The 11143-nt window shown below is 37.2% G+C and overlaps 1 protein-coding gene across 1 annotated transcript in view; it reads right to left on the reverse strand.

Annotated features, from left to right (window-relative positions):
* The window catches only part of LOC145674608 (piwi-like protein Siwi), an 82793-nt gene extending 72454 nt beyond the window's left edge, over positions 1-10339 (reverse strand). The window contains exon 1 of the mRNA XM_081744826.1: positions 10209-10339. The gene's annotated coding sequence lies outside the window, so the exon portion shown is untranslated. The remainder of the gene's footprint in view (positions 1-10208) is intronic.
* Positions 10340-11143: the final 804 nt, after the last annotated feature.

Genomic DNA, 11143 nt, shown 5'->3' on the forward strand with positions numbered 1-11143 from the left:
AAATGTTGTCTTATCGTTTATCTGTAGAACGAAGAAACGTACATTTGCAAAGGAGCAGTTCGAGTTAAAAAAAAAAAGTTTCGTTCAATAGAGTTTAAAAAAATAAGAGACACGTATTTTTTAAAATCTTGATAGGCCGTCTCGTTCAGCTTCTATAGGCGTTTGCTTTTTATGAATCGCAAATGCTGATGTCGCACGTGGGCTAGCAAGGAATTCAATGTGAGTCAGCAACTACTCACTTGTGCGCAGCTCATAAACCTAGTGCAGTGGATTTTAAATAGATTGTTTTGGGTTCGTTAGCACTCTTCCTTTGTGCTGAATTCTTGAGGAAAATTTTTGTTAGTTGTTTTCCCTACAGCATTAGTATTAAAACAGAGAGAGCAGTGATTACGTAGTGTTGTGCAAATAATGTTTCTTTCATACATGTTTTTGGGTCGGAACTCTGAGAGTGCCCCAACCCTCCCCCGGAGGGGACCAAAATAATACGTCTATAGAGTAGATAATATGTTGCCTTCCGAATACTAAGTGTGCCCCGGGAACATTTTTTTCTGAAAGAAACACTGGTGCGAAGTAGAAAACACATGTTAGTACAGCGCGTGCTATGTTTTCGGTTGTAATTCTTGTGCGGTTAAAGCCGAAGGATATAAAATATCTTGTTTTATGTATCCAAGTTGTGAGAAATCACCAGATCGATATACATTATGGCTCAAGAAAATTAATAATAATAAAAAAAATGTGCCAAATAAAAACATTCGTGTTTCTTCCAAACATCTTGAAAGTCCGATTTCCAGCAGTCATGTTTACTGAAAGAAAAGCTAATCATTTACACGTAAACTGAGAAAGAATGCTGTTCCAAGTATATTACTGAAAGGTTTAGAATCCGAGCCATTGAACAAGCGCCGATGTACGTCCAGTTACCTACGTAAAAAAATTGTACAAAACGCAATTGACGGTTGTAGTCAAGACGGGGCATTAGAGGTTAATAGCAACGGTGTCATTCATGATTCTAAAGGTACTGTTTTAGAAATAAATACAAATACAATTGCTATACAATGTAATTGGGGAGTGCAATATACCGGCTTGTAGAAGGAACCAGTGGCAATAATAGTGTTCCTCAGGACATTGGTTCACCATTTCATTTTTCTGTATCAAGTGACAATGATGATAAAACGGGTGAAGAGAGTTGTTCCGCAGAGAGCAATGTGAATGAAACAAATTTAACCGGTAAAGTATTTTTTGTATTCTGGCAAACTTTAAAGATGTTATTTTATTTTTGCCGCATATGCCACGCTCCTGTACATACTTTCAAGCACAAAATTATAGGGTCATCATTAAAAATGCAACAAAACATGAAAATGAACATACTTATGTTTGGGAATCGGAACCATTATTAAAGAAAAGGTATTTAGGTGTTGTAGCAATCTCGTCCATCATCTTTTTAAATAGTATTGGTATCGAAACTGTTAGTTCCTTTTCAAAATGCCGAACTTATGCTTTGTAGAAAAAAAAAACTACGTTTTCTAATATTACAAAAACTTTTGTGTAGCCCACCATTAGATATTATTTTCTACATGCAAATGACATTTCTAAGTCTGCAATCAATTCTGGAAAAGGAAATATCACTTTAGAACGTGCCACCGTACCACTCATAAATGAAATACTTGGCACTGTGTGTATGGAAGAATGCTCTCACGGTTTCCTTACGTATGACGTCATCGCAAAATCTCGCTAACTACTGAACGTATCGAGATCAAACAAATACCATTCCTTTTAGAATTTTCAACCCTACAAATGGAAATAATTTGTATAAAATGCATTTCTAAGTCAAACTGCTCCTGTAAGTAAAAGACCTAGTTCTGGAAAGTGTTGAGCTTCAACAAGGTATCGTAGTCCTATTTCTATATTTTAGTACATGTCAGCGCTAATGGTACCACAAACAATTCGGATTTTTTAATTAACAACTATCGTATATCGATTCACTTACGAACAACGCTGCTCTCTGAAACGGGGACGACCTACTACAATGCTTTTCATAAAAGTGACAAATAGTGATCACTCATCAGCACTTCAGTCTTCGTGATATGACAAATTTTCTTGACTTTCTAAGTACTTTGTAACAAAAGTGTGTCGGATCCAGTGGGAGAACAATGTGAACGATCGTCCCTGAAAAGGCTGCCTTTTCATCGGCCTATACAGAGTGTTTCAAAACAACACCGACAACGTTTGGGACGTAATTTCTGACACCAAGATAAGACGAAAAGTATAGACCAATCTGGGTGCACAAATGCCTCCTTTCGGAGTTATAGGCTGCAGAAAACATGTAAAAATGAACATCAAAGGTCCATAGCTCCAAAACTATGGGACCTACCGTAGTCGCATCAAGACGTCACTTTAGAATGTGCTCTATCTAAATATCTAAGTTTCACAATCCTGTGGCACTTCCGCAATAATTCTTACAGAGGTAGTTGGTGAGTACTTCAAATAATATGCCCGTGGGCAAACTGCCTGTATAAAAATTGTTGCATGAGTACCTTAATGTATAATTTAAGGGATTCTGAAACATGTATAATTTGGATAACGCACATATTAGTTCCTAAGTGAAGTCTTGATACGACTACGGTAGTCCCATTGTTTTGGAGCTGTCAATGTTGAGATTTTCACATGGTGTTCACACTTGCCCACGTATGGTTAGAGACTATATGGGTTACCAAAAATACATAAAGCAGAGATACCCCTGAGACCAATTGTTAGTGCAATAGGAAGCCCAACCTACTCTTTGGCCAAGTATCTTACAACATTACTCCAACCATACGTGGGCAAGTGTGAACACCATGTGAAAAACTCAACAGAGTTTGTAGAAAGCCTGAATACGATGAAGATCTCTTCCAAAGATCTTATGGTTAGTTTCGACGTGGTATCATTGTTTACCAGAGTTCCGGTCAAGGATACATTACTGCTTCTTGGGAAACACTTCTGGCCTGAGATATTGGATCTCTTTCAACATGTTCTCACTTCAACCTTCTTCCTATACCGTGGACAGTACTATGAGCAAACAGACGGCGTCGCCATGGGTTCTCCACTCTCACCTGCAGTAGCCAATTTTTATATGGAGCACTTTGAACATGAAGCACTGAAGAAAGCACCACTTGCACACACACATTTCTACAGATATGTTGATGACACTTTCACCATCTGGCCACATGGACGCAACTCCTTACAGGAATTCCTGCAGCATCTCAATAACCTGCATCCGAATATTAAATTTACAATGGAAGTTGAACAAGATGGACGTCTACCGTTCCTTGACATCATGATATACAGAAGACCGGATGGCAGCCTAGGCCACAGGGTATACAGGAAACCAACACATACAGATTTATATCTGAACGCAAACAGTTTTCATCACAAAGCTCAACGGCTTGGAGTTGTCAACACTTTAGCACATAGAGCATTTTCCATCTCTGACAAGGATTGTTTAATAGAGGAACTTAATCACCTTCGCAGCGCCATGCTACAGAATGGATACTCAATGCGAGATATAAATATGGCCCTGAAAAGGACCAGAACGAAGGACAGTGACAACAAGGACAAAAGTACAGAAGAAACTGTGAATGAAGAACGGAATAACACAATCTGCCTCCCATACACCGGGAACACTTCTGGAAAGCTCAGCAGACTATTTGCCAGGTACAACATCAGGACAATACACAAGCCTCCAGCAAAAATAAAAAACTTAATACGATCAACCAAAGACGATCTGGGCCTCCGAACTCCTGGAGTTTACCGCATTCCATGTGAATGTGGTAAGTCATACATTAAACAAACAGGACGAACCATTGAAGCCAGATGCAAAGAACACAACAGTTACATCAGACTAAACCAACCAGAAAAATCCGGACTGGCTGAACATAGCATCAAACAGCAAGATAAGATTTTGTTCACAGATGCCGAAATAATAGCAAAATGCTCAAGAGTTTGGGACAGGAGGATAAAAGAAGCCGTTGCAATCATACAAGAAAAAACTAACCTTAACAGAGACACAGGATTCCAACTGAGTAAAACATGGACACCAATCATATCCCGCCATTTCAAGCACCAATCAGAAGCCGCCATTTCAACCACCAATCAGAAGAGTCCAATCATACATACATGAGTATATATATTCCATACACTCCATTGCACCATCATATTCGCCTGAAGATGAGGACGATGTCAGCCCTCGAAACGTCGCAAGATATAACAGTATTCACCTGGCTGCTAACCCGAGAAGACCTGTTCACAATACGTCGAAAGGAAAGCTTCAATAGATGCTTTAGAAAAAAGCCTATCAGGAAAAACAGGGAAAGCTTCTGAAGACAACTTCAAAAGGAGCGCCACCAAAACTAGTAAATAAACAGATGACTGAATGAGCCTTGACATTCACGAGTTGATATCTTAAGAAGCTGCCATAACCAAAAATTGGATCCACTGCACGTCAATCCCATCTTCATTTTCAGATGGTTTCAGCGATTTCAACTTGGGTTAAAAATGAAAATTCTGTTTTCCAGACAAATGTGTGCAATTAACGAGCATAACCCTTGATAACGTTTTGCTCAAAGATCTGTTTCCTTTACTACCTGTTTATTAACGAAAATAAAACGTTATTTGTGGCGTATTCTTGACTATTTCTTTCTCCATTTCAACCTGTTCGTGGGTACAAATAATAGGTGGCCGTAGGTATAACGGGCTGTTTACCTACGGCTAAAATAGGGTCTCGGGAAAAGAAAAATAATTCTTATTTAACGACGTTTTGAACTAGACACAAATTTTGTGTATTCAAGAGACCCAAAACTATGTGCCTAAATTTTATATTTTGCGAAGAATGCGTTACAGGGATCAGAAAACACTCAAATCTAAATTTTGTCCGTAGGTACAGCAGCCTCCCTTATGCCTCGAATATATGCCGCACTACTAAATCTACGGGGAAGTTATGTTGCAGCTTTGGATGTGTATCAGCCATCCATTCTAAGACACTTCTATAGAAATTACATCATGAACACAGCAACTTCGACGCCAGGAGGCAGTTTGCAACGTGCATCTGTGTTAGAATGTGAAGTTGGATTTTGGCAACTTGGCGGTAATATCGGAAGAACTTGTCATGAAAAGTTTCAAAAGAACTGGATTTTTCAATAATCTTGATGGGATTGAAGATTACCTTCTTTGTTATAGTGACTCTGAACAGCATTGCGGATAGTCTAGCGAGGGTGAAGGATCAGATGCTGGTGATGCTGAGATGGTGGGAAGCGATTATGCTTGATTTAGGTGGGTACAAACAAGGTGACGCAATTTTGCTAAACAAAGTTGCTTTTCTTCCTTCAAGAACAGGTACCGTATATAAATATATAGTATATATTATATATACTGTATAACAAAGATACGTATTCCTGTTAATAAAAATATTAAGTGTAAAAGTGTTTCTTGTGCCAATGTAAATTGTTACCGGTGCCCAATGAAGGTCACTTTTGAGAACAAGTTAAGTTTTTCTGCTATTTTCTTCCTAAGTCTTTGATGGTTTACAAAAGTAACTGCAGTAATTCATAATTTTATTAATTTTAACTCACAAGATACGTTATATGTCATCTTGAAATTTATGATTTATTATCTGAGGGAAAAAAATTCGATTATACAAAATTTAGGAAAAAAGGTGCGGTTTATATTCGCGCAAATACGGTACATAGCAGCAATTATTACCTGAGGACTAATTCTCCCACACTATGATGGTATGAAGAGCACTGGATTACAAAGCCATATTCTTAGTTAAGTGTGTCTGCATAAGTTATTAAGTACTGATAACATCAATTATCCTAACGAACTTCTACTTCTGTGATAATTTAAATTTAGTTTACTCTACCACAACATTACTTTACTTAAATCAAGACTGTTCATGGGCCCGTGTAGCCGAAATGTTAATCAAGTCTTGCGTGTAACGTACACACGTCTAGCATATGCATGTTCCCCATAAAACTGATACCAGTAAAGTAACGTGAGCCATTGCAATTAAAACGGCTCATTGTGAAGTGCTTACCTGTCAATGAAAATTACGGAGGGCGATATTTCATGGAAATACACAATTACAGGGATTACACTAGACAGGTGTTACGGCATATTTCTGATTCCAATACAACCCCTACTTTTATGACAAAGGATTACAGAAAAATGCATTTACAGCACACACTAGGTATATTTTCAGTGTACTTAGTATAAAACTACACAAAAAACCGAATCAGATATAGATTTCCTATAGTCTGCTTTACTAGAAGGGAAAAAATGAAATGAAATCTTTGAGTTTTACGTCCCACGGTTATGCCGGTTAGGCTAAAGGAGACGGTGATAATGAGAGATGAGTGAAAATGGTGGAATGAAGAAAGTGGGAGGAAACGGGAGTACCCCGAGAAAACCCACGAGCACGGTGTTTGTCCACCACAAAGTTCACTTGGCGGGGGCTGGGATCGAACCCGGGACCCCAAGCACTTTACTAGAAGGGGTTAGTGAATTTCAGAGCGTTCAATGATAATTAAAAAGAAAAAAAAGGATAGGTGAGAAAGAGGGTAAAGCTGGAGCATAATGGAAGCTCGTGATTGTTTTTAGCAAAGAAACATTCCACATCACGTGTGGAGAAAGCAAGATCACCCCATATTTTTCAGCACGACATTTCGAAAAAAAAAAAAATCACTTCAGTAATATACCATACTACTCCTACCACATTGACTATGGCCTGATCTTCAGGACAAATACTAAGATAGTAGAAGACACAGAGAAAGGAACAGAATAATGAATGTGTTTATATCCTAATAATGATCCAGATTACGTACAAGTATTCTGGTAAACCAGTTTTCGAAGACGATTATTCAGTGGACCAAATGCAAGTCTATATTTAGAAAGAAAATTTCCTCGGATAGAATGGAAGTACAAAGGCACAAAAGACTACAAAATTCACATAAGCATGAAATACAGTGCAATACCAACCTTAAACTACAGCTTAACACGCGTAACCTCTGTTTTGGCTATATGGTTAGCGTAACGGACACGCGGGTAAGATTCACGGTGAGAGCTAATGTGGTTCGGATTCCATGTTTAGCTACGCATCCACGCCTAAGGCTCGATACTGAATGGGATGCTAAGGTCCAACCCAATCCAACCACCAATTTACTTATCTCTCCCTGTTATTAATTTAATTGTATACGTTTCGATGACTCCACGTCATCATTATCAGTACGAAACCATTGAAGTTTTACATTGGTTTGTGGACTCAAAAAACGTTCCTTTTTTTTTTCTAAAAAACACTATTATACTTCGTTAACACGAAAAGAAAAACCTGTCAATATATTACTCCAACTGACCAATTGAAGAGTTGATGAACACTATCATCACTCACTCCTTGCTTGGCCTCTTGTTTACGTTTAAGCAAAATAATTCGTGGATGAGGAATGAACTATTTGTATCTTGTACTTTTAATCTAAATGCTTACGGGGGTTCAAATTACCACATAACAATTACTCTTAAACAAAATTATGTCCATTATTCGCTAAAATTACACTGATTTCTAAAAATTTACCCTTATACTCACTTCAACTTTTAATACCACATTATGAACTTACGAGATAAGAATTATAATAAAATACTTATATCTGGGGATTCCGAAAGGTAAGAGACATGAAACTTGGTATTTAAACTCAAATTCTGCGTGGTTGTAGGTTTTTGATGTGCGAAACCGTAGGCCGAGTAAACACGGGGTCTGGAGGCAAAGCCTCCAGCTAGACGAATGCTAATATAATATAGCTACAAAAGCAAACATGTAACGTTATATTTTTCAAAAGACTTTTGCAGGTTTTCCAGGTGCGCAGCAACCATGTTAAATTAACTACCGTACATGTCCTGTGGACATAGATTCCTCATGCACAATTCTTTTACTAGTGTAAAAAAAAAAAAAAAAAAAAACCTTTATTTTGGATTTTGACTGGCGCAGTTTTTTGGTTTATGAAGAATTAGGAGACTTCTATTCTGCACTCTTGAGTTTTTGTTGACGGGTCATATTGGAAACCCCATATCTCATCCATAATAAAGATATTCCGGAGGAAGTTAGAATCCGTATTGGCGATAGCAATCAGCTCCTTGCAATAATCAACTCTGTTCCTTTGTTGGTCATTTGTTAAAGAATGAAACACAAAATGATCACATTTCCTCTTGCTGAGATATTATTTGCCGCACAATTTCTACATTCACGTCCAATTCCTCAGCAAGGATTCACATTGTGGCATTTAGATCTTCCGTGATCAGTGCCCTCGCAATCTTTACCAATTTTTAGGTTCTCATTGTCCTTGCTGCACCTGGATGTCCATCGTCTTTAATTGATTCCCATTCCTCACAGAAACGCCTGTGTCATCAGAATACACGTACACGGGATAAACAAATGGCGTCATACATTTAATGCAACATATGACAAATCTTCGTAGCAATCTTACCCAGAAGCACACAAAACTTGATATTCGCTTTTTTTCCATGTTGAACTCATAATACAGCTTAGCAACACCTGTCTACACTGATCACACCCATACAAGTAACTGCCAGTTAAAAGCAATGAACTTGGTATCAGTTACTAATGAAACATTCCACTTTTAATTGCACCACAGATCGCTTGCACAACAGCGCCACATGTTGAGAAATAAGATCAGTCTTGAATTTGAATTGCCGCACTGTGTAGGTAGCTATAGGTATTAACTTTAGTCAAATGGGTTATGTCGCATGCTAATTCTAAATTTACGGTTAAAATAATATATTACTCTTTGCCCTAACTTAACCCTACTTCACTCGAATCTATCGTACCCTAACCTTGCTTTGATCAACCCCACTCTACTCTACTGTACGCTAAACTAACCCTACTGTACGTTAACCTAACCCTACCCTATTCTAAACTTACTAATTAGTCGTGGAAAGGCAGTAGGAAATGGAACGTAAAATTCTACACGATTGCACACGATTTTCTATTCAAAATTGGAGAAGTTTACACGCCTCTGTTGTCAAGCTGTAACCTAACCCAACCTAATTTAGTACCTTTTAGGATTGCATTTAGTATCACCACCAAACCCACACATAAGGTAAATATTTTTCATAACAAATATTGTTTTGCGCTATCGTCGTTTATGAGTGTACCCACCGTCACTGATGTGCCTGCTCCCAATGGACGTCTCCTCACTATCCTTTGGGCCCCCCTGCTGCGCGTCTACCCTGACTCGGTTAGATAGCATTTGTGCTTTTAGTGGCCACTTAGCACAAATTGGTTATTGTCTTTTGCATAATAGTTCTTATCGCGTACGTACACTGAAGTTTTTCTAAAGTTAATCTGCACAGAGGAATGCAAGTCCACACCCACATCGAAGGCTCCGTAGCCGGTACTTGAGCCAGAGTCAGTACCAAATTGATTTGGGAGAGAAACTAAATATTTAATAATTATTTTTTCCTTTCCTCGAAAAGTTTACACGCTCCTGTTTTAAAGGTCGAACCTAACCAAACCCAATATAAAATAATTTAGTATATTTCTTACCTAATCTACTACATTTTTCAATTTTTCGTGTAATCCCGCCATACAGTACTAATGTCCATGAATGTAAGCATGCTCCCCTAAAATAGAATAGTACCGTGGATGAAACATATAACCTGTCAGCCAAAACTAGCAATACCTTCGGTCGCAATTGTAATTTTGATGTTATTCTGTTTATTAATTGGCGTGGTTTAATGGAGTAAAAGTTAAGTTGAATTTGTCAGTTACTTTTTAAAAAAAAATCTCATTTTGCATATATGGAGGGTTGTTATGAGACGCATGCTGGATTAATATATTTGAGAAATAACTGGAATCTATCTCTGTATCTATGTATATTAAGTTTAAGAAAAGCTGTATTCTGTAGTTTAGGAAGTCCTATAATCTTGTTTCTGAGTATCTTTCAAAGTCATAGACCTACATTATTTTGTTGAAAATAGCCTAGGCAGCATATAATAAAGCATAAAGAAACAGAAGTAGCCTAAGCTTTTTAGTGAACAGACGAGAACCTAGTCTAAATTTGTTTCATAAGCCTGTTTTGTAACCTGAAACTAATATAGGCTATTAGCCTATAGACCTATTATAATCAACTCACAAAAATATTAGAATAGCATTAGTAGCTTTTTCCACTTACTTCCTTACTTATTTTCTTGTAACTCAGCAAAATATTTGTATATCTTTATGTAATAAACACAAAATAATGAAGACCTTTATCTCACAGTTGGGCTCCTTATCACGTACAGAAAGCTTGGACAACAGGTGTCTCATGAATATCTACCCTCTTGGTGGGAAATTATGAGACAGCACACATTCGACATTTACGCATCAACTTATGAGATGACAGGAAACTTCTTGGCAGCAAAATGCTACTCTATTGGCACAATATGCTGCCTATGTTAAATGCTTTCAGAAACTAACATATGCTGAGTAATGTGGAAAAGTTGTGAAATCTTTCTCATAATTACCCTAACTAACCCTAATTTTATAACACTACAAACACTATTCTTCGCTTCGTTGTACTCTTTATTTCAAATCATAAAATAAGATAACCCTACTTATCGTTTATTCATTACATCCAGTCAAGAATTCTATTTGACTTACAGTAAAATGGCGCTTTCGAACAGAAGTTACGGCACACAATTTATTTACATTTTTCTTGTATTTTCAAATTTTTTGTTAACTCCAATATCTTCTAAGAACTACCATATATTAAATTAACTTTTTATTATATTTTGATGCTCAAGTAGTGTTAATATCAAATATTTTAAAGATCTTTTAGAATGCTTAACTTACTACTTACCTATCACTAGTTTCTTCTTGAAGATAGAAAGCTTTTATCTCCTTCTTTACGGAATACTAAATTATTAGCCGTCTTTGCAGTATCTTTTGACGTATGATTAGCGTCATACTAAAAGCCTCATTACTACAGGGACCTAATGTTAGTCGAACTCTTTAGTATGACACTAATCACACGTCAATATGACTGCATACGGCCCTAGATATCTTAAAATTTAGGTTCATTAGTTTCCTTTTAGTTTCCAATAAATTAAAATAATATTTCATCTCATC

Source organism: Thermobia domestica, chromosome 17, assembly GCF_964235325.1.
Source record: "Thermobia domestica chromosome 17, izTheDome1.hap1.1, whole genome shotgun sequence".
NCBI classification, from domain to species: domain Eukaryota; kingdom Metazoa; phylum Arthropoda; class Insecta; order Zygentoma; family Lepismatidae; genus Thermobia; species Thermobia domestica.